The sequence below is a fragment of the Dendropsophus ebraccatus genome, chromosome 5 (assembly GCF_027789765.1).
Source record: "Dendropsophus ebraccatus isolate aDenEbr1 chromosome 5, aDenEbr1.pat, whole genome shotgun sequence".
Classification (NCBI taxonomy): domain Eukaryota; kingdom Metazoa; phylum Chordata; class Amphibia; order Anura; family Hylidae; genus Dendropsophus; species Dendropsophus ebraccatus.
Window position 1 is genome coordinate 87617194 of NC_091458.1, and position 25008 is coordinate 87642201.

Genomic DNA, 25008 nt, shown 5'->3' on the forward strand with positions numbered 1-25008 from the left:
TTGTTTGAACAGATGACTGTGAAAATTATAGGTATTTGGAAGTTGCTATTAAAAATATACTAGATTTACAGAATTCATGGACTGGGCATTAGAAAAGCAAACACTGAGTACCATTGTTGTGCTGCAACATTAAGGCCATTTTACACTGTAGCCCAATTCTAAATGCTACTGGTGTCACCATATCAATTTCCTGCCCAGGGCTTGTAATACACAAAATGGTGGAAAGACATATGGAGCCTCATAACCAAGTAAATGAACATGGAAAAATCAAAGTAGACATCTAGAGGAGCTATACTGTCTCTACAATACTGACAGGTTCAGCTAGTAATAAAAGACATTATCATTGAACATTCAGAACTTCAAATCAGGCATTAGTTGAGTAGTGGAGCTCCCTAGAGAATGCTACATGTGCACAGTAAATCTTCAATCATGTGGATATGAATATGCCGACAGAAAACAAAGTAGTAATCAGGACAGCCGTCAGCACTAATTACAAGACACATTATTATGCTGATTCCAAGGGAAAATGACAGAGAAGATGAGCTGTGCTTCTAGATTGAAAGATGTCATCACGGTGATAGAACTTATTATGAGAGGTGAACCACGTCTTTCTCATTTCAGCTCCTAATAAGTGTGAACAGCTGATGGAAAATCAGATTGGTACCTGGCAGGGCAATCACAAAGTAAGATTTCTCTCAAGATGGCTTTATGAACTACACTTAGCATTTCAATCACATTAATGATGTCAGCCGATAACTCAGATAACAGTTGTCACTACTTGTTGTACAATATTGTATCCAAATGTATCCATTGTTTTGAAATATAAATTTGCATTCACTAATTGAAGATCACTTTTTATCAAATTATAATTGCTGAAATACAAAGATTTACAACTTTCCTATTCTATGAATAACTGTATTACATGTAGCTTTATGGATAAGACTCAAGGTTTAGCACTATTGCCTAGCAGTGCTGAGGTCCTGGGTTTGATTCCGACCAATGGCAAAATCTGTATGAATTTTTGTATATTTAAAGGGGTATTCTGCCCATGAGCATAAAAAATAAAATGCTCCCAAACTCACAAATCTTACTCACTAAGTCCCCCTGAGTATTTTAAGCCATCTGCCACCTTTCTAGCTGCCACCGTTCCTGGGTTACAACTGGTCTATATCCAAGATGGTGCTAGCTGGGAAACTTGTCATGAAGACATGAAGACATGTCATTCTACACAGAAACCCAACAGCTTTCAGCTTCTTTCTTCCTAGTGCCCCTATATCTGCATGTAAACACCTCCTCTGTGAATTTTGCTGGGCTTTTGCAGACCAGCAAAACACCCTGTGGGCTTTATCTTTATCCTAAGCTAATATCTGCGTGCCAACATGACCAACTGAAATAAGGATTATATAGTGTTCACTGTCTTTATTTTAGTCAGCAAATAGATGCTAACAGGCCTGTTTTAACCTAATACCACAGAGACCCATATTTTGACTCATTGTCCATTATCGCGGTGCTCTGCGCTGTACTGCAACACTAAAAGCCCTACTGCATGAACAGATTATAGGCCGTACATGTCAGATTACCGACCGTTCTGGCCAAAAATCGCTTGCTGTATGGAATGAGGAGGAAGCGAGCACTGATCTGGTATGCATTTGCTTTTTGCCCAACATTGGCCTGTGTAATAGGGCTTTAAAGGAGGGAAACGGAGAGGAAATAAAGTCCCAGTTTGCTGTCAGAACAGGGAGTGTGTGGAGTAATTGGATGAAGTGTAAGAGAGTGTTAGTATTTAGGCCCAAGTACAGCCACCCTTTGCTGCAGCCGGAGGCTGGAGCTGTGTATTAGGAACAAGTCAGTAAGCTAGTTAGAGACAAAAAGACTTTTCTAGTCAGTCTGGGCTTTTGGTGTACTATTCCTGGAAGGAAAGGGACCAATGAATAGTAAGCACTATTGAAATTCCTCTCTATTCACGTCTGCAGGGCCCTAAGGCAAGCATGTGCAATCTTTTAATGAGGACCATCAGCCTTATTAATAGAGTGTCTAATGTCAAACTATCTTTTCTCATGCTATACATATTTAAATGATTTATCTGGCTATCAGGATTTTAGTGCAATATGTTTGTTATTATAGCTACTAAAAAAATACTTTCTGGCTTTGTCATTTTCTTCCTGACCTTTAGAAATATCCATTAGGCTGACCACATATTATAGAAGATTAAAGTCACATGTTTAGCATGAATACGCCATTGCATTTCTACCTTATCATTTGCGCATAATTGAGTCTAGCCAACAGGTATTTGAAAACTGAATGTATTCAGTAGTAGTTTAGCAAATTTTGTTGCTAATGTAGTTTTAAGAAGAGGTGTTAAAATAGAATTCAAGGGATATTTTCAAGGGAATAGTTATGCTCGGATAGATGTACAGAATAGAACATAATTAAAAGATCCCCACGGGTGATACCCCTCTGAGAATAGAGAACCTGCAATCTCTGCTAAATGGAGCTGTGGGCTGTGCATTTGTGCCGCTGCTCCATTCATTCTCTATAGCAGTTTCATAGGGAATGAATGGAGCAGCAGCACCCATGTGTGACCCAGAGTCCCATTCAGTGGGGATTTTAGGGTCCCGGTTCACAAAATCATGGGAGTGGTGGTGGTTGGACCTAGCAAATATCTACAGATGGGAATACCCCTTTAAATCTCACTTTCTTATAGATCCCATTTAAAGCATTTAAAAAATTCATACTTAGCCACACTGCTGGGGCATACTTACCTCTACCACTCTCCCGCAGCTGCTGGTTCCTGGGCCACCCGCTCTTCAACGCTATCAGTGTTTTTATAACATCCAATGACAAATTAGCTGATAAACATATACTCTAATCTGAGTGGATATTACAGGTGGAACTGTCATGTCATTGGAAGTATTTTAAAAGCTGACATTGGCATAGAGTAGGCTGACTGGCAACCGTCAGCAGCTGGTGAGCGGGTCAAGTAAGTATACTGTACATTGCTGACATGTCTCCGCAGCTCCAGCAGCATGTCTAAGTATAATTTTTTCGCAGACAACCACTAAAGCTATGTTCTCACAATGGTTTTTTTTGCAGCTGTCTTTTTGGACGACTGTAATTTTGACAGCAAAAGATAGCCATCTTTTGATAATGACAGCCACAATTAATGATTATGTCACCCCTTTAAATCTCAATATTTTGATGGCAGTGTGTGATCATAGCCTAAAATTGTGCCCTATAATAGGAAAGCTGCACAAAAGAAATGCCTGTTTTTAAATAGCCACCAGCAAAACTATAAATTATCATGAAGACAGAAAATACATATCATATACATACATGGGGGGATATAGAATTCTAATCAGACAATAGACCTAATTTGACCTAAGATTGTATACTGTTAAATTGTCTGTCTATCTATCTATCTATCTATCTATCTATCTATCTACACAGCGAAATTCTGCAGCACACCAGCATCCGGTGAAAAAAAGTGATATTTATTGCATGTGGCAAAAAATAAAGTTTCTGACTTCTCAAAAGGCCATTATCAAGCTTGTCATCATGCTATCATAATGTTAGCATTATGTTATCATGCTTGATAACAGCCTTGTGAGAAGGCAGAAACGTTGCATCCTCTCTGTTATTTTTTGCCACATGCAATAAATATCACTTTTTTTCACCGGATGCTGGTGTGCTGCGGAATTTCGCTGTTGTATCTATTGGGATCCCGAGCCAAGGGACTTACTCTGTACAGCACCCGCTGCTTGGATTTGGAAGTGGGGCTTTCTCCTGTCTCTATCTATCTATCTATCTATCTATCTGAATTTGAAAAGAGGAGAAATCTCAGTTTTTCCTTTATGACCTGTTCCTTGTTTATAGTCTCTTCCTGGCTTTGGCTTAAAAAATCTGTCAGATAAATCTGTCTATGTAAATGCACCATTACTAGCAATGATTTTATTGGCCTCAAAAAAGATGCGATCAGCTGACAAACACATTTTTTTTTATCAGCTGATTGCTAGCCCTTTTAGGGTCCATTTACACAGAAAGATTATCTGACAAAGCCAGAAACAGACTATAAACAGAGATCAAGTCATAAAGGAAAGCCTGAGATTTTTCTTCTTTTCAAATCCATTCATGGCTTTGGCTTCAAATCTTTGGCAGATAATCTGTCAGATAATCTTTCTGTGTAAATAGACCCTTACACTGGCTAATTGACAGCAATACTGTATGTGTCTCTCTCAGTCAATAATCATCCAAATCATATCTTTAAGCATCTCTGAAATTTACACCTAATCTATGCACATGGTGGCTGTGTGTGTGTGTGTGTGTGTGTGTGAGTGAGGGGGGGGGACATTAACAAGAAAGTAAAAAAATGTTGCACAATTTTGTACAGTGCCCAGTTGTGCAAAAAAAATTGCTTTTTTTTTGGCTGCTTTATACCATGCTCACCACTTCTGACTTGGAGTAAATCATAGTGGCCAGCTACTGTAAAGGAGCAAATTTATTAAGTAGCCAGTAACGGCAGGGAGTTTACTTGGACTGGCATAAGTCCCCTTCATAGTCTTTGCCCCAATGTTTTTCTTTTTTTCCCCCAGTATATAACCATTGTATCAGTTTATCTGTGCATCACTTTATATTCTGTATGCTACTTGTCGTTTTGAATTCACTTCCATCTAGGAATGTTGTTTTTGCCAGCAATACATCTACAACAGGGAAGGGAATGAATATAAAGATAATCTTTACTGAAGGTGTTCATGTCCCTACCAAAAGTGTTTGTGTCATGACACGTAATGTGAGATATTGGTACTGTCGCACTTTTCATTTACTTTGCATTATAAGTTTACTTATGTAAAAATAGTATTGTTTCTAAATTTCAGGGTAATTCAGACTATTTAATTTTAGATAACTGGAACCTGGAGAAAAAGAGAAAAGATCTGTAGTAACATTTAAGCTCTTATTCTATTCAACAATACAAATTAAAACCAACAGATGTTCTGTAAAGAAATAGGAGAAGCTCGTATAGTAGACACTTGTCGTTTCTCTAACCTTTTAAGAAATTGATGAAGTGAAACAGAATTGACTGGCGGATTTGTGAGTAAAATGATCGTTGGTAGAATATGGTGCTACTAAGTTGTAAATGGTGTAGACAAAGTTGAGTTAGACAGGAACAGAACATGTTTTAATCCATGTGTAAAGGGAATCTGTCAGCTCCCGGGCCCTACCAAAGGTGCTGACAGTGTGCTGTAGCTGTCAGTTCCCTAGTGAGCATGGTGCCTTTTGGTAATTTTCCATGCCATGGATTATGCAAAATCTCACATCTCCTATTGTACTGAAGAGGCAAAGAGGAGTTGTGCATGCCACACTATGGCACACCTCACCACTCCTACTCCCTCTTCTTAATGAATAATCAATGCTGCCCGGTCTCCTGCTCACTCAGCTGTAAGCCAGTGTCTCTGATTGCAGATCAGTCCTCTGTAGGCAGGTTAAGTCTGAGAGAAACACTCAGATATAGTTGAATCTCTCAGCCCAAATGTGTTGGAACTGTGGTCTAGGGGTAACTCGTCTGTCAAGAAACCTTCCTGCAGTTCATTCTCTAGTTCAAATCCCCTGATTAAAATGAAAGAGAGGTTTTTATTTATTTATTTTTTTCTCATTTTTCTATCATTTTTAAGGCTATGTTCACACACAGTATTTTTGTTTAGTATTTTGGTCAGTATTTTGCAACCAAAACCAGGAGTGGATTGAAAACATAGAAAGGCTCTAGAAACACTGTTGAAATTGAGTGGATGGCCGTCATTTAATGGCAAATATCGGCCGTTGTTTTATAAGAACAGTAATTATTTGCCATTAAGTGGCTGCCTTCCACTCAATTTCAACAGCTGGTTATGGTTGCAAAAAATTGACAAAACTACTGTGTGTGAACATAGTCTTAACAATGATACAATAATAAGAAAAAAAAAGAGCTCTATTTCATGACCATCAGAGGATTTGAACCAGAGACCAAACTGCTGGAAGGCATCTAGACAGGTGAGTTACCCTTTGACTTTAGCCCCTAAACAGTTTCTTTCAGACATAACCTGCCTACAGAGGACTCATCTGCAATCAGAGACACTGGCTGACAGCTGAGAGAGCAGGAGGCCGGGCAGCATTGATTATTTATGAAGAAGAGGGAAGAGGAAGGATTGGAGAGATGTTTCAGAGAGTGGTACGTTAATCTCCTCTTTGCCTCTTCAGTTCAGTAGGAGACGTGAGATTGGGCATAATCCACTGCACGGAGAATTACCAAAACTGACCATGTTCACTAGGGGACTGCCAGCTACAGCACACTGTCAGCACCTTAGGTAGGGCCCGGGAGTTGAGAAATTCCCTTTAAATCCTCTTGGAATAAAATTGTGGACTTACAGCCATTTAAATTATCCAGCTTTAAATCTTGCAGTTAATACATACATATTTCCATAGAATTTACTTAAAGAGTATAAAAAAAATCTAAATTTTCAATTGAGTAGAAAGATTAAAAAAAAATTCTGGATTATGTGACAAAATATCTTTAAAGGGGTATCCTGCCCAAACTTTTCATACATTGCTGCCCATAGTGAGAAACTAACAAACAACCCATTCTTAAACTTTCTGTGCTTTCTATGCAGGGCCGTTTCTAGCACCGTGCAGACCGGGCCACTGCAAGGGGCGCTGACAGCTAGGGGGCGCCCTCCCTCACCACACACAGCATCAGTGACGTTCTGCACAGGGCAGCAGGCTCTGATGTCTGATGCACCCCCACACACAGTACCTGGCTTTCCCACGTTCCTCCCTGCGGCTCTGCAGAGCATCCAGCACAGGCAGCAGCTCCTGTGTGAGGCGTCTCTTCCCCCGACTCGGCCTGCACACAGCTGAAGAGAGCGTCCCTGTAAGTGCTGCTGTCTGGAGGGGGAGAGGGGGGGGGGTGACTGTGGGGGATCAGCAGTACAGTGTTGGGGTGTATGTAATTGGGGGGTGGGGGGTGATGGTCAGCATCATACCCCACAGTCTATACTTTCTTATCTTTCTCATCCTTTCCACCTTAGCTCAAGAGCCTCTGCAGCTTCAGTCGGGAGGAGGGGGTGGGGGAGGGTTATTAGCATAGGACCTCTGCCTGATGGTTTAACCCTTTCTAGGCTGCACCCAGCTACAAAAAGTTACTCCACTATGTGTGTGTATCTTATGGTATGTATAGCGTGCTGCTAATGCTCTATGTATGTGTGATGTCCTATGTTATGTATAGAGTGCTATTTGTGTTGTGTCATGTCCATACTGTGTAGTATACTAGTGTGTGTGTGTCTGTATATATATGTGTGTGTGTGTGTGTATGTGTGTATGTATGTATATATATATATATATATATATATATAAATGTATGTAAGTACATATCTATTGATCTGTCTGTATATACACTAGAGATGAGAGAACTTAGGGTAGCTTCACACGTACCAGATTCACAGCGGATTTCACGCTGCGAGTCTGGTAGTGTGATTTTCAATAGCGTTACATACCCACAGCAGAACTTACATTCCCCTGCAAGTATGTAACCCAGCCCCTTTAACCCCCTGCTGCCCGCAGCATACATTACCTTGGTCGGTCCCGCTCAGCCAATCAGTGCACGTCCCCGCTGCAGTCACTGATTGGCTGAGCAGGACTGACGGGAGCCTCACATGCAGCCGCGGCACTGAGCAGGTAATATATGCTGGGTGGTGGGGGTGGGTTAAAGGGGGTGGGTTACATACTTGCAGCAGGATTAAATTCTGTTGCGGATATGTAACCCCATTGAAAATGACATACAAGGATTCGCAGCGGATTTCGTTGCAAACTCACAGAGTGAAATCCACTGTGAATGCTGTAAGTGTGAAGCCACCCTTACAGTAAGTTGCACAACCAGACCCAGATAGTGCAGCTGTTGATTAATGCATCCTGGAAAAAATATTATTATCTTGGTATTTCTCAGAGCAGGTAGTATGAAGAATAATTGCTTTGAAATTTCTCAATATTTGCTACCTACAACATAATCTTTCCTACTTAAAGTGTAAATAAACCATCATAGTAAGTAAAGCATTTCTATAAAATCCTTATTGACAGCCTGTAGCCTTAAAACTCCTGAACCTAAAAGTATCACAGGACAAATATGCTGTCCTTGCCAAATTGGTGTAAATGAGCCATGTGACAAATGATATACAGTGCACGTCAAGGTTATTGGTTTTTGAGCACTGCAGTGGAAACCACTGAAAAAATGCATCAGCAATAATTACTGATGGGAAGCAGCACAAAGTACTGAGATCCTGAACCTCGTCCCTGGGCACTATAAACATAAACATGTTGTGACCAGTAAAACCGGGAATCGCTGAAATATCATCCAGGTTGAGTAGGAATTAATCTGTATTCAACAACAAATGCAATGCATGAAGAAATATCTTCTTGCTGCCTTCTATTTCAGATGAACTGAAGCCGTTAGTAAGGACTCATTCACTCTCATTGAAAAAAACGTGCCAATACACTTAGATAGTTATGCTTACATCTACACATTATAGTTTTTTTTAATATGCAGCACATTCCATATTGCTACCATTTTTACCTCCTATAGGTTATTGGGTTAAATTTATAGCGAACCTGTAGCCAAGCCAAAACAAAGGAGATTTTATTATCATTTAAGGGGTCTTTTTTTTTTTTTTTTTTTTTAGATAGGCCTGGGGAGGGGATGTTATAGCTACAGTATTTATACTTCTGCTGTCATACTGCTTTTCCCAAAACATAAACTCCTGTCCCTTACCCTAACATTCCTATCATGTGGATTTTCTAACCATATTGACACCAGACCTTCTCATTGCACCCAAGCCAGACCTCATACCTATTACTGACCTCCTAAGGCTATGCCTTAGTTGAGCCTAACTTACAGCTGACACCCTGCAGCAAAGTTAAATCTAATGCTCTTTACTTCTTAAGTTGATACAGACAATAATGACCATAACATCTAAGTAGGAAAGGTACTATATCTGTAAGCAGTTTGGTGCCCGGACAAGCAAATGTTTTACGTTGCAATGGTGGCAGCCAATAGCATACCAATGGTCCCAATGTCTGCTAAAACTTGAGACCATTAGGTGCTAAGATTGTATGGTCCCAGAGATGGTCATACACCTTCAATAACTGATGGACGAATAATCAGTTATCTCTCCTGTCCTCCTTACACCCAGGAACATTCGGCTGAGCATTCCTGAGTATACCCTGGCCGAATTTTTGCTTTCCTGTTCTCTTTTTCAGAGAAAATGACTGATAACACAAAACTTTGTTTTTTATTTTCTAAATAATATTGACAACTGAAACATCCAAATGACCCTGATCATAATTGAATATACCCCAGTTCTTAATGCTGTGTATTTCACCTTTTCACATCAATGACAGCTTGAGGTCTTTTGTGGTAGTTCTGGATGAGGTTCTTTGTTTTCTCAGATGGTAAAGCTGCTCATTCTTCTTCCCAAAAAGCCTCCAGTTCTTGTAAATTCCTGGGCTGTCTTGCATTAACTGTGTGTTTGAGATCTCCCCATACTGATCAATAAACCCCCACAATGGTTCCAATGAAACCTACAGCTTTCCCTACAAAAACAAGGCCTCATAAAGCTACTATGCGTAGGTGGAAAAATGCAGAAGATTGCCATAGTAATCTATAGCCTTCTAGTGTCCCATGAGGCCAGGACCATGTTTTTTCAGTCTAAGAAGGAAGGACCAGGAAATAAGACCAGCCAACTATAAGATATCGACCGTGATGTATAATTTCAGAAGGGTAGTGTAACATCCTTACCTCTCCACGATCCAGCGACATTTTCAGTTTCTGGAGCACCTCCAGGCTCTCAGAAGCCCACCCTGGCAGCTGCATGATGCAAAAGCATGCCTCACTACCTGCCTCCAGCATTGCCTGGCGAGTGACATCATGGATACCCGATGGCGGCCCTGGTTACCGGGGAAGCCGCAGAGTCGAGTCACCAGCCTGGGGGGCTCAGCCATACCTCCGCTGTGCTGCATCCAGGGAGGTTTGACTGGCAGGATTTCCTGCCAGTCAACTCCCATAGGCAGCAGGTGTTCTGATGGAGGCTCAGGGATCTAGTCCAATCACGTCATGGACCAAGTTCCTGACCTCCTATAAAGTGTATTAGTGTCCTGATCTCTATGCTGGCTAGTAGACTTAAGTGTGCTCAGCGTACTCCTTATGCTTGTTTAACTGTACTGCTATACCTGTCTTGTCTCATGGACCATTCTATTTGGATGAGTCCAAATCCACAAGAAAGAAATCTGTGGCACTCGATCCCATAAATGAACGGTCCTTTATTAGTTTGCAAGTACAAATGCAATCCACTGTTAAAAAAGTGTGCACAGCAACGCGTTTCGACGTCTCTGTCTTTTTCACAGCTTATACATATTAGCAATAAAACCACTTCTATATATATCAAAGTTAAAACAAACAGAAACAAGCACTTACCACCTCCCCTTCTCTGGCATATTGCGCATGCGTCAGATAGACTAAGCTGTCAAACCTCATATCGCGATACAGGGAGGGTCGGGGTAAGAGCTGTCCCTAGTGGATAAATGTTACATTACATCAGATACAGACTACAACACTATCAAAATTAATATATATATATATATATATATATATATATATATATATATATATACTTCAAATCTGTTCTGTAGTTTAGTCCCTTCAGAAAACGGGTGTCCATGTTCAATATCCAAAAGGCTTCACGATTAAAGACCTTTTGTGACCAGCTCCCACCTCTACAGTTTTTATTAACCTTTTCAATACCATAAAAGGAGAAAAATTCCAAGTCTCCATTATGGATATTGATTAAATGCCTTGCAGCTCCAGATACATTCTCCCCTTTTTGTCCAATATCGTAAACATGTTCTGCAATGCATGTTTTTAATTTTCTTGTTGTGCATCCTATGTAAGTTTTACTACAAAAAAAACAAAAAATTGCATAAATAACATGGTCACTATTGCAGTTAATAAACAAATTGATGGCATAGATTTTTTTTATTTTATTTTTAGATGTGGTTGTGTTTTTTCCGTAAATTTACATACACTACATCGGGACCCCCCACATGGGAAAGACCCTTTTTGTGACAGCCATGTTCTGCCTTTATTTGTCTTACACTTAGGTATTGTGGGGGAAGTAATGTTACCTAAAGTTAGGCCTCTTCTAGCTGTTACGTTGCACCCGTGTTCTAAGATTTTACTGAGTTTTTCCTCCTGAAATAAAATTGGTAAATTTTTATTAAAAATTCTTTTTATTTCAGGGAATTGTAAACTATACGACGTAGTGAAGGTGGGTTTATTCTCAAAATTACTTTCTTTCATTTTACTATGGGAGAAAACAAAAGGCTCACGATCCCTCTGTGCTGTTAACGTTTTAGCTCTATTTAACATCCATGGAGCATATTTTCTTTTCAAAAGTCTCTCATCTATTGATTTTATCTCATTATTATAATCCTCCTCCCTCAAACATGCCTTTTTCGTTCTAAGATATTCTCCTTTTGGAATGATAAAGTATGTTTTGGATGGCAGCTAGTAGCTTCCAATATGGTGTTGCAAGCAATCGGCTTGCGATATAGACTCAAGTCTATAACGAGTCTATAACTGGGAGAATATATCTAAAGGCAAGGCAAGGCATTTTATCAATATCCATAATAGAGACTTTTCCCCTTTTATGGTATATAAAAGGTTAATAAGAACTGTAGAGGTGGGAGCTGGTCACAAGAGGTCTTTAATCGTGAAGCCTTTTAGATATTGAAACATGGACACCCGTTTTCCAAAGGGGCTAAACTATAGAACAGATTTGATGTTTATATATATTAATTTTGATAGTGTTGTAGTCTGTACCTGATGTAATGTAACATTTATCCACTAGGGACAGCTCTTACCCCGACCCTCCCGGTATCGCGATATGAAGTTTGACAGCTTAGTCTATCTGACGCATGCGCAATACATTACCTCTGATGCCGGAGAAGGGGAGGTGGTAAGTGTTTGTTTACGTTTGTTTTAACTTTGATATAAATAGAAGTGGTTTTATTGCTATTATGTATTAGCTGTGAAAAATACAGAGATGTCGAAACGCGTTGCTGTGCACACTTTTTTAACAATGGATTGCATTTGTACTTGCAAATTAATAATGGACCGTTCATTTATGGGATCGAGTGCCACGGATTTCTTTCCTGTGGATTTGGACTGATTGTTAACACCCAGCAAGCTCCTGGGTGCTGTGTGCATCTCCCGGTCTTTGAAACACAACCAAGACAGGTATGCTTTAATAATGAACTAAGCGTAATTTAGGTTGAGAGGTGGACCTACTTTATTGAATGTGCATTCTATTTGCATCCTCATGTGGTACTCCATTGTCCATTTGGTTTTACCCCTGCTTGTTTAACTATCCAAGGTGTTTGTTTTCTCTGTTCCATGTTTTCACCCGAGCTTTAGGTATGGGACCATTACTGTGGTTGTCTGCCGTCGCTTAGGGCTCTTTAAGGCACATAGACAGGATCAGCTGGGTGGGACCAGGCTAGGGCTCAATGTCTGTGTCCTTTCCCATCCCTTCTCTTTCCATACTCCACCTATGGTTGTGACATGGGAGTAATACTGACAGAGCAGAGACTAAATTGTTACAGCAATGTAAGACAAGGAACTACCAACCTTCAAGCCATAGAGGAATGATATCGGAGCTCACTTAAGAATTGCTTTTATTAGATTTTGTTTGATAAATAGATATACTGTAGGAATAATTTTTAGTACATTGACTTTTTTGTTGTATCCTTATCTTACTAAAAATGACAGGAGAGAAATGTGTATATTGCTGAAAACTATTTAGTAACCCTTCAGCTTAACTTCACTAAAATAGCAATATATGGAAGTATGTCAGAAAAGCATGAGTCAGGGAGTTGTGAACAACATTATGTCAAAGACAATAAGTGTAACAACAAACAATTACCAAATCTATTGTGATGATGGAAACTTGCGTTCAGTTTTAAGGGAATAAAACATTGCTATTTAAAGGGACATTTTCATTATTTTTATCTTTATATCATGACAAGCAATATACAAAAATGCACTTGGGAAAGAAGTATCCTCTATCTGAGTATCATTTTGGCAGTTCTGTGTTGGCAAAGACTTCAGAAGAGAAGGATTTAGCGGTAGTGATTTCTGACAGCCTTAAGATTAGTCAACAGTGCAACCAGGCGGTAGGGAAAGCTAATTGTACGCTTGGCTGTATAATTAGAGGTAAAACCAGTAGGAAGAGGGAGATTGTGATCCCACTGTATAGAGCTTTAGTGAGACCACATCTGGAATATTGTGTCCAGTTCAGGAGACCCCACCTAAAAAAAGGATATTGATAAAATTGAACCAGTCCAAAGACGGACTACAAAAATAGTAGAGGGTGTGAGGCATAAAACATATCATTTGAATCTGTATAGTCTGAAGGGAAGTGTTTTTAGAGAGAAACTGAACTCGGGGACACAGTCAGAGGTTAGTTAAGGGAAAGATAAGAAGCAACATGAGTTAAATATTACTGAAAGAGTAGTAGATGCTTGGATCAAACATTCAGCAGATATGGTTGGTAAATCTACAATAACAAAATGTAAGCATTCCTGGAATAAACGTATACAGTGCTGGCCAAAAGTATTGGCACCCCTGCAATTCTGTCAGATAATACTCAATTTCTTCTAGAAAATTATTGCAATCACAAATGCTTTGGTAATAATCTGTTCATTTAATTTGTCTTTAATGGAAAACCACAAAAAGAATTGTAAAAGAGCCAATTTGGATATAATTCTACACCAAACATAAAAAAGAGGGTGGACAAAAGTATTGGCATATAACAGGTAGTGGCAATAACAAAATCACACTTGCAGCCAGTTTAAATAGATAAAAGTTGACTCAACCTCTGTCCTGTGTCCTTGTGTGTACCACATTGAGCATGGAGAAAAGAAAGAAGACCAAAGAACTGTCTGAGGACTTGAGAAGCCAAATTGTGAGGAAGCATGAGCAATCTCAAGGCTACAAGACCATCTCCAAAGACCTGAATGTTCCTGTGTCTACCGTGCGCAGTGTCATCAAGAAGTTTAAAGCCCATGGCACTGTGGCTAACCTCTCTAGATGTGGACGGAAAAGAAAAATTGACGAGAGATTTCAATGAAAGATTGTGCGGATGGTGGCTAAAGAACCTTGACTAACATCCAAACAAGTTCTAGCTGCCCTGTAGTCCCAGGGTACAACAGTGTCAACCCGTACTATCCGTCGCTGTCTGAATAAAAAGGGACTCTACGGTAGGATACCCAGGAAGACCCCACTTCTGACCCAGAGAAATAAAAAAGCCAGGCTGAAGTTTGCCAAAACTTACCTGAGAAAGCCAAAAACTTTTTGGAAGAATGTTCTCTGGTCAGATGAGACAAAAGTAGAGATTTTTGGGAAAAGGCATCAACATAGAGTTTACAGGAAAAAAAATTAGGCCTTCAAAGAAAAGAACATGGTCCCTACAGCTTTGCTGCCTCTGGCACTGGACTGCTTGACTGTGTGCATGGCATTATGAAGTCGGAAGACCACCAACAAATTTTGCAGCATAATGTAGGGCCCAGTGTGAGAAAGCTGGGTCTCCCTCAGAGGTAATGGGCCTTCCAGCATGACAATTATGCAAAAGAACACTGCAGAGGCACCATCACGTGTCTCGACGTCAGTGAACTAGCCAGACCTTCCTCCGGGAAGGAACAACCAAGGTATGTCTCCAATTAAGGAAACCACCTAAGCAAGGTATCCATCCACAGACAGCTGTTTTGGGGGTTTTGCCCCTTATCAGTGTGGAGTAGGTTTCTGGCTAGTGGGAGAAATGACTAGTAAGTGCATGCAAAAGGACAATGACCCAAAACACACTTCAAAAAGCACTAGAAAATGGTTTGAGAGAAAGCACTGGAGACTTCTAAAGTGGCCAGCAATGAGTGCAGACCTGAATACCATAGAACACCTGTGGAGAGATCTCAAAATGGCAGTTTGCAGAAGGCACCCTTCAAGTCTCAGGGACCTGGAGCAAGTTGCCAAAAAAGAATGGTCTAAAATTCCAGCAGATCATTGTAAGAAACTCATTGATCATTACCGGAAGCCAATACTTTTGGCTAGCACTATATCTATCCTAAGATAATAAAAAAGTAAACACTAAAAGGGCAGACTAGATGCACCAAGTGTACTTTTTCTGCTGACAATCTTTTGTATTTCTATGTTCACTGAGAATGGGTCTTATTGCTTAGTGCTTTTTGTGTTTGGGCTTAGCATGTGCACTTTTCCCCCAAGCTTAGGCACATTTAAAAAATACCTACTCTGAATATCCCTTTAAATACAGCTATTTATATTACAAGGTATGGTTTCCTTTATTATGGACTTGCATTATTTTTTTCCCATGATTTATGCCCATGAGCAGGAGTAAATCATGAAAAATCAGGTGCGGGGGAGGCCACACCTCCTCCCCACTTTGCTGAACCCCCCGCCTGCACATCAAGTGAGTGGGAGACACACTTGCCCCTTTTCCATAGCGTATGCCAGGGGCGCATTTTGATAGATGTCCCCCAAAGTTAGAGCATGTGAGTCAAATTAATATTTAATTTGTAGGGTCTGACCTGGGTAACTTAATAATTAACAGAATAGAAGGGCTGGAGGCAGGATCAGTCTGGATGGTGGAGACATGGAGAAGTGTGATCCTTCGACAGGTCCCTTAATAGATATTTAGAGCCACTAAATGCATTAATAGAACTGGCTTTAGCAACCATCAATCAGTTTCAGCACTCCATGGGGCCTACTGTACCTACCCCATTTGTTTGTGGGCTGCATTTGGTTCTTTCATTTTCTGGTTTCAGTTGTGTCTGCATATGAAGGAACAGATACAATTAAAGATATTACCAGTATCGCAATGTACAAGAAAGCCCTGCATGGCTCCCTGTCCAGTCAAGTAACCTATGCCACCTTTGTTATCAGAAGTTGCAGTGGCTGGTTGATGTGACAGAGTGCACCCTTCATTTAATCAAAGGACAGAAGGGTGCCATACTTAAATCAGGGGTACAGTATAGGTACACCTTTTACTTATAGAGCACAGTGTGACGATAAATATATTAAGGGGGCATATATTTTATTCTGGAGCCAGAGGACAAGGCACATTTTTTATTTAGGTAGCACGACATTTGGTATTTTTATTTACTAAGTAGAGCATTTTTCTACCCTGGCATAACATAGGGCATCAATTTTCAGGGGTGCAACATTAAGCATATACGGTATTTATACAGGGGCCACTGTGTGTGAAACTTATTTTCAGGGCATAATCTTTGGATGCATGTGTGGATATGGATGTGCTAGTGGAGCAAACTGAAGAGTTTTTGCCAATTGAATTAATCATAAATTCTGAATGAAAAAGAAAAGGGAAGAGCATAAATGGAGTAAACATCACCTGTCAGTCATTGAATGCCAGTGTTTATTCTGCCTATTCTGAATTGTTGGTCTACAGTATGATGATGGGTGATAGCATCCGTGTTTGCGAAACAGCAGCACTCAGCATTCTCAAATAATAGTTTTTAAATAAAAATGGATTGGTCACATTTCAATCACAACAATAGGGTGCTACATATATGTCCAAGAAAAACCATACCATACTACTTTTTAAAACTAGCAAATCATAGCAAAAGCTTTACAAATTGGATATCGCTGTTATCATACTGACCTGAAGGTAATATATCAGTAAGGCTAGGTTCATATCACGATTTTGCAATTCGTTTAATGTATCTCCTCTATGAAAAAAAAAGGATGGTAAAAACTGATGCTGTTGTATGTTGAATTACATTATAAAAAGAAACGGATCAAAGCGGGTCCAATTTTTTTTTTACATTTGGAAACGCACACAAAAATGTGTTTGACCATGTTTTTCTGTACGTTTTGCAAAACGGATACAGTGAGACAGATTGCAAAATCGTGATGTGAACCCAGCCTAAATAGTGTAAAAATGAAAAACATGTATTTTATGAAAAAATAAAGGATGTCATTACAAAGTATAATTGGTTGCGGAAAACATAACCCTCTTATGGCTCTGTATATACAATAATAAGAGATGTATGGCTCTTAAAAGGCAAGGAGGAAAAGAAGACACATGCATTAAAAGAAATTAGGGTTTAGAAGCTTTTCATTTTCAGACTATATACTTTGCCATTGTGAAAATTGTGTTCTGTACTTCTTTGCTTTATTTCATATAGGATAATTTTTATTTAGTATCTTTAAAAGAGATGAGCGAATTGTGAAATTCGCCCACCGTGACTACTTGTCTGGTAATTTACATAGAGCGTGGGAGGTTATTAAACTAACTTTGTGGTCTGTATGTACAGGGGACGGAGGCTACAGGGGGATGTTTGGGAAGCGTACTGGGTGATGTACCAGCACGTTTCCTTTATGGCCAATTTTAGAGTGATTGGTTCCCTTTAAAGTCTATGGGAGAAAAATCCTTGAGTCTTGAAAATCTAAATTCGACCACTCACAGGTCACCAAGTCCACAATGACACATTAGGAAATGATGCCTACACCTCTGGAATGCAACTGGGACAGCAGGGGAAGCATGCCTGGATGTATCTAACACACCAAAGTTGCAGTATTATGCCACTATCACAGCCTAACACTCTAAACACAATATAACCTCTATGTAAAAAATACATGGAAACCTTCTTTCCTTTACAGTATTTTATACAAACGAACACTGGGCTTAGTTCATAAAAAATATAAATGATATTTATAATATATACATTGGTACCAAATACATATTACATTTCATTGAAGTAAAATATAAAAAAATGACCACAATTATTAAAAAAAAAATGTTTATATATAAAAACCGGTGTCAGCAGGTATACCTAATCATAGAAAGTGCAATTTATAATAGTAACTTATGTCCTAACTTCTATCTTAATATGTTGCACAGGGATATATATATATCTCTATCAGGGAGCTAAAAGGTCTCCTAATATCCCATATGCTTACATTCAATCTTGAAGGGATCTAAAATCAGCATACTATTAACATCTAGTTCTATTGCACTTACCCATGCTGCCAGAACACCAGAAAGAGCCGTCCCTACGTACGTTTCGTTTCTTCCTAAGGGAACTGCCCCTTTCTGTTCCATACCCCCCTATATATGTCTGTATCCCAGTTAACTCACCCGCATTTCCGGGACCACGGCGAGCCGAGACGGAAGCGGAGGCCACGTCACATCCGGGCAGGCAGATCACTCCTAGTGCGCATGACCGCAACATGACGTCACGGGCATGCGCACATCGGATCTTGAGGCCCCCCGGATACGACGCCGGCGTCAGCAACCATCTCAGCGCGCACGCCCAGAGATGCCGGGTCACATGTTATAATCGTCCAATCAGAACATACTATATCTATACCAATGCAAGGATATATATCAATGTCAATAACCCGATCTATATAAATTAGCCAGTGCTGGATAGTCCTAATGTAGCGGAGATGTTTCTATCTATGAACATGGTTATATATATAAAAACAATTTATACATTTGTAAACCTACTCCATTATCAAATATATGTGTATCTACATACAGTAGTATGGACAGAAAGCCACATCTTAAGTCAAAGAAACATTTTCATGCTCCTCTTTAAATCACGCTGCCTATGATAACCACTGATGGCATAGGCAATGGGGAAATCAAACAGCCCCCACCGCTAACTGTCCTTGTGTGTGTGTGAGATATGGTCAGACACGTCCTCTTTAAATTTTCATCTGCCACTTCCATATGCCCTTATTACACATAAGAGAGTGTGGGTCTCATGGCACACAAGGAGTATACAGCCGTATACCCTCTCTATGACATAGCTGAATGCCTTACAGCAGGCAACAGGCGTTCAAATTTTTTATGTTACCACAGCATGCAAAACAGTAGTACCAAGCTTTTATTTTTGGCATTGGCACACAAGGAGTATACAGCCGTATACCCTATATAGACAGATAGAATGCAGCCTATTCCTAACGGTGAATACACTCCAGCTTCCTGCCTGTCTGAACACACCTAAGTGCTGCTAGCCATTTTAATAGCTGTATATCTTTAGATAAATGTGTTCTTTCTATAGCTTTAGCCCTAAAAATGGCTTTTGGGGGTCTCTCCTGCCTAAAATTACCTAATACCTAACTCACTCTGCTACACTCTGTCTTCCTCTCTAGCTCCAATTAGCATCTTAAAACGAATCTCAAATCCACTATTCGATTACTGTGAAGGTCAGATGGATTAGCCAGCCACTGCCTGTGCGCTCTTAGTGCCTGTACAACACCCCCCCCCCCCCCCCCCACACACACACATAGTTATTGGTTTAAAAAAAAACACCAGGGCCGGTGGGATAGGATTTAAGATTTTACTGGGGTTTGGATCGAATACTTGATCAAAATAGAGTATTTCCAATAGTGTACTACTTGATCGAATATCGACTTGATCGAGTACTACTCTCTAATCTCTAATAAGTATCCCAAATAATTGTCTGCCAAATAATTGATTTTGCAACATAACTTTTCTAACATGGAGCCCTCTATCAAAAGCAGAGGTGTGTCGGACAGTCCCCTTGCCTCACATTGTACTTTCTTATCAAATCTAAGGCTTCTTACCAAAGCAAGGTCTGTGCAAGATGTGTACCAGAGGTTTTGAATAATGGCATAAAACGAAAGGATGTGATGACATCCAAATGCTTATTTAGTCTGAGTGATTATTTGCCAAATCAGGCAGATATCTAAGAAAAGAGAAACACTTTAAATCAGCTCACCATGCTTGCTCATGTGGTCTGTGTGGCTTTCCTGGCTAGGAGCACGAAAGACTTAGTATTGCGGGCCGTATCCAATGTAAGGAAAGAAAATCCGTCTCCAGCTCTTCAATAAAATTTCCAGACTTTATTTATGGCATCACATGAAATAAAAAACTTTAAAAACACACCGACGCGTTGCGAGGTGAACACCTCTTAATCATGGCAAAAAAGTAAACTGAATTTACAAAGTATAAATACACACTACAAGGCGTGACGCCTTCTGTGTGAATAACTATAGCAGATGAATAACTATTATATATACAGTATAACATAACTATTATATTATTTATTTTAAGGGTGCATTCACACATACAGGATCTGCAGCAGATTTGATGACTCAGATTTGAATCCGCAGCAGATTTGATTTGCTTTGAATCTGCAACTTCAAATCTGTGCCATCAGATCAGCTACCCTAAAGCACCATTGATTTCAAATAAGTGGTGTCACAAAGAAAACTAGATCTTTACTGATATACTGTGTTAAGTGAAACATATTTAAAATTTACAAGCATTCCTTAAAATATGTGGTTTGAGAGATATGGACTCACTTATCCCCTTATGTGCTGCTTAGTTTCATATCCTGTTGCCCCTGGCCACAGCCTGCCAGGCATCCACTTTCTGGGGTCACTTATCCTCAGTTCAATCCCAGTCACATGATCTGTCTGATTAGTACTGGCAGTTGGTTTTCACTTCACATGCAGCAAGGGGGATTGTGGGAAAAGTGTCTGTGCAGGGTCATAGTTCAGAGAGGAAACCAGGAAGAAATCAGATGCATACGGAAGAAAAAAAGTACAGGGGTGTAAACTTCTTTACTAAAAACAGCACTTTTGTTCTCCTTTACACACACACACACACACACACACACACACACACACACAAAAACACACACACACACACTTATTTACATATATGTGGGACACATCTGATTTTACCTTCTTTGCTTTGTGAGACTATCCTCTTAAGCATAAGACACAAGACAAAAAAAGTAAAACAAACATGACCTAAGGGCCCTATTCCACGGGACGATTATCATTCAGATTATCGTTAAATTGTTCGAATCTAAACGATAATCGTTCGGTTGAAATGCAGTTAACGATTAATGACCAAACGAGAAATCGTTGATTGCTTTATAAGACCTGGACCTATTTTTATTGTTGCTCGTTAGCAAAACGTTTGCAAATCGTTCGCATTGAATAAGACGTCGTTCGGTCGTTCGCAATAGTTACGAACGCAATAGCGAACAAATAGCGAAGAAGATTGCAATTACGATCATAAGTAACGATTATCGCTCCATGGAAATGAGTGAACGTTTTCAGGTCTTTCACAATAGCGGTCGTTTGCGATCGTTAATCGTTAACGATTATGCAAACGATAATCGTCCGGTGGAATAGGGCCCTAAAACAAACTGGAACAAAGAGAGAGGACCATGCCTATGATGGTTTACAAGGTGCAACAGGTTGTACACAAAGGCAGAAGCCTATATTGCAGTGAAGTGGCAGCAGGATTATTTTAGGTTGTAGGCTTTTCTCTTGGTTTTCAGGTTACTTTTAAAAATGAAAGTCGGATCAGTTGAGGAAGGAAGATGCACAGGAGAATTCTTAGAGACAATTGTGTCTGGAGCAGACAAGAGGAAAACACTGAAGGAGTTCTTGTGAGGATCTGAGATTGTAGGAAATAATAGGGAGATTAGGTAATTCATCTGTATTAGCTTTTTTGCTGCTCATTCGCAATTTTTCAACATTTTTTTCCCACTTTTTGCCACTGGGAAGTAATCTGCAGTTGACAGTTCTGAAGTTTTGCATCTTGAATTATAGTATGTGTTAAAATATCAAAAATAATTTTATATTTTTTAAACATAGGGCATAATAAAAGATATTTTTTATTTCCTGGTAACAATATTATTTCCTATTATACACACAGTAAAATATCATTTTTAAACAAAACGTGAAATCTATTTAAGTTTATAGCCAGTTATAATCAAATGGGGAGCTTACAGATTTTGTTGTTTTCCTTGAAATTCTGTTTATAAAACACATCTCTAACATCTTATTTGTACCTGTCAGAAAACCGCAAAGCATATCAAGCTCTTTCTGTTCTTTCATATGCATTGCTGGCTGTACTTCACTCGGCTTAACATACTTTTATCTAGTACAATAATAAAACTTAGGTATGCATATGACCCAAAATATCTACAATTAGCTGTAAATTTTAAAACAATTTCAGCTTCTCATTTCACGCTCCAGTGTTTTTCCTGAGAACACAGTTATATAGTGGAAGTAAAATGTGGCTCAAGGGCAAAATTCCACAGATTTATCTATTGTACATAGTTTATTCTTTTTTTTCAGGCAATTGCTTAAATGATTTACCCAAACCTCTTTCTTAAGGATTTTAAAATCAATGAGACCAATATATACTATGTGTATTGTTGTTTCTGCATAACATTGTCCACAGAAATATAACATCTTTATGGGTCAGGACACCGCAGTGCTTCAATGTTATATGTTAGCACACCTATATCAGGCTACAATGTATGAGGTCTTAATGCATACAAAATTCCTAAACAAAAACCAGAAAGAAAAAATGCAAGACCAGAATTTACAAAAAATAATGTATTTTATTTAGATATATTGCAAAAGAATGACTTTCACTAAAATACATATAGTAAGAGCTAGAAGCTAATACATATCCACAACATAGGGTTAAAGGGAGTAGATTATATTACATAACAAGACAAACCCCTTTAAATAAATAAGTGCTAGCTGGTAATCTACATTCATATGTACTGGGTGTATGACAGACAGAAAAGTGAATTCACAGTGGAAAATCAAGAAATAAATACCATCAAAGAGATATTGCATATTACCCACACATGTCCTTAGTACATTAGTCCACCTCACCACTCACCCGACAAGCGTTTAGCGTGTTGCTTTATCGAGGGTCATCAGACATAGACAGAAAGGTGCAACAGCAACATGCAAGTGCTAGGACTTACCGTACATACTTCCCCATTGTATATACAATATAGATAGTTGAAATAGAAAAACTTACCTAAAAATTTTTGTTAAAAAAAAAATTAGTTTCTTAGCAAACCGAGTATACTTCAGCACGTAAGTAGGTGAACTACAGAGACATTATTCCTAACACTGGCCCTCCTTGGGCTAATACTAGGCCTACAAACTGGGAATGCAGGATACAACTAATCTTTATTTAAAACCCCCACAGGGGATGGACGGAGTGCAAGCCAAATGGAGGTAGCCACTCCCCTAACATATTGCACAATAAAAAGCTGAAAAAAAATGGGCAGCACACCAATACCACTATTCACACTATGCAGATGCATGCTGCCATGGCTAGAATAAACACAAAAACAGAAACATGCAACACAACCTGCAAGTGCTAGGTCTTACCATATATATTCCGCTAAGTCATCAGATATGTCAAAAATTGATTATACTGAGACGTGCTGTGATCCCAAGATATTTGGCAGTGTCCTTCCCTGACTGGCAGAACCTCTGACTCATTTGCTCCATAGACTCTAATAAAGCAAACAAGTCGTACAATATCTCATCTACAGCCAGGGAGAGCTGTGCAGTACCACTTACTTCCCCCAGCTGTATTTAGGATTCAGAATAGGTCTAATGAGTGAGTCCCGGTGTGATCAGTAACTTGTAAATAACTCAGTAACATGTCTGAGAACATGTCAAAAGTTATTGTAAATAAAAGTTATGCTTTGAGGACTTAAAGGGGTTATCCAGTGTTAGAAAAACATGGCCACTTTCTTTCATAGACAGCAGCACTCTTGTCTCCAATCTGGGTGGGGTTTTGCAACTCAGTTCCATTGAAGTCAATGGAGCTTAATTGCAAACCCCCTAAACTGGAGACAAAAGTCGTGTTGTCTCTGGAAGAAAGTGGCCATGTTTTTCGAATGCTGGAAAACTTATTTTGTAATCAACACCTGCATTTTATCCATTAATATAGTTATATGAGGGCTCGTGTTTACTGGACGGGGTATACAATCCATTTGAAAAGTCTTAAGAAATTTTCAATATTTTCACATTTTGTTATAATCCGGAAGCAGCCCATCGTACATGTCGTACACTTTAAAGCCAAAAAGTTCTTAATTGCAGGTGGGACCTGGACTTGCCACATTAAGCAATGGCAAGTCCAGGTCAGCTGTTATTTTCGGTGAACACTAGTGACCAAGGCTAGCACTTGCTGTTCACCAATAACCACAGGCTGCACCTGGACTTACCACTGCTGCCTAATGTGGCAGGTCCAGGTCCCACCTACAATTAAGATATGCCAGCTGACATTGTAATGAGATAATCTTAACCTGCTAGAGGTTTTAATATTATGGCTGTTCAGTATATAGTGCTGTACATCCATTAGGTTAATGAATGTGACTACAGGTGCAGTAAATAACCCCTTTACTGTCTCCCCAAGCAGCATCAAATTTATGAAATTAGGTAATAACAATTCTTACTTCATGCAGATCTGTCTGCAGTGACATATAGCTAATTACTGAATATCTGTCGTAGCTTCTAAATTATTCATACACCTAAAGAGTACTCAATAATTAAAGACAAATTCTACTTAGAGCGTTATAAATGGCTAGAAATATTGTGGCAGAATATATAAAGGAATTTATACATAGAACAAGAATGAGGTATAAATCTTTACACTAGTAAATAGTTAAACAACTGTAATTTACAGCAAAAATCATATAGCTAGTAATGAAAATCTACAATGTAAGTAGGGCCCCTCCAAAGACACACAGAACAATCTTCTGTTATGTCAGTATCACTCTACTCAAAGAAACAGTTTAGCCAATGTTCATGTGGGAAAATATATATATATATATATATATATATACATACACAGTGGTACCTTGGTTTAAGAGTAACTTGGATTAAGGGTGCCTTCACATGTACCTTATTGCTGCATATTTATCGCTGCGAGTTTCTCGCACATAAATCCACAGTGATACTGATTGCTATCAAGTCAATGTATGTGTATTCTCACTGCGTGTTTGGTACGATTTTTACATGCCAGTTTTGATTTTCACATGATTTTCACAGGCGAGTTCAACACCACAAAAAACACAGCTACTTTCATGCAA

The 25008-nt window shown here is 39.2% G+C and overlaps 1 protein-coding gene and 1 long non-coding RNA gene across 2 annotated transcripts in view; one reads left to right on the plus strand and one right to left on the minus strand.

Annotated features, from left to right (window-relative positions):
* GPC6 (glypican 6) overlaps positions 1 to 25008 on the plus strand; it is a 411403-nt gene that overhangs the window by 56813 nt on the left and 329582 nt on the right. The gene's annotated exons all lie outside the window — the stretch shown is intronic.
* On the minus strand, positions 12549 to 20517 carry LOC138793666 (uncharacterized). The gene is made up of 4 exons (XR_011363311.1): positions 20438 to 20517; positions 19852 to 19954; positions 15859 to 15912; positions 12549 to 12621 (listed from the first exon to the last, which is right to left on the minus strand). It is a non-coding gene; the product is annotated as an uncharacterized lncRNA (long non-coding RNA).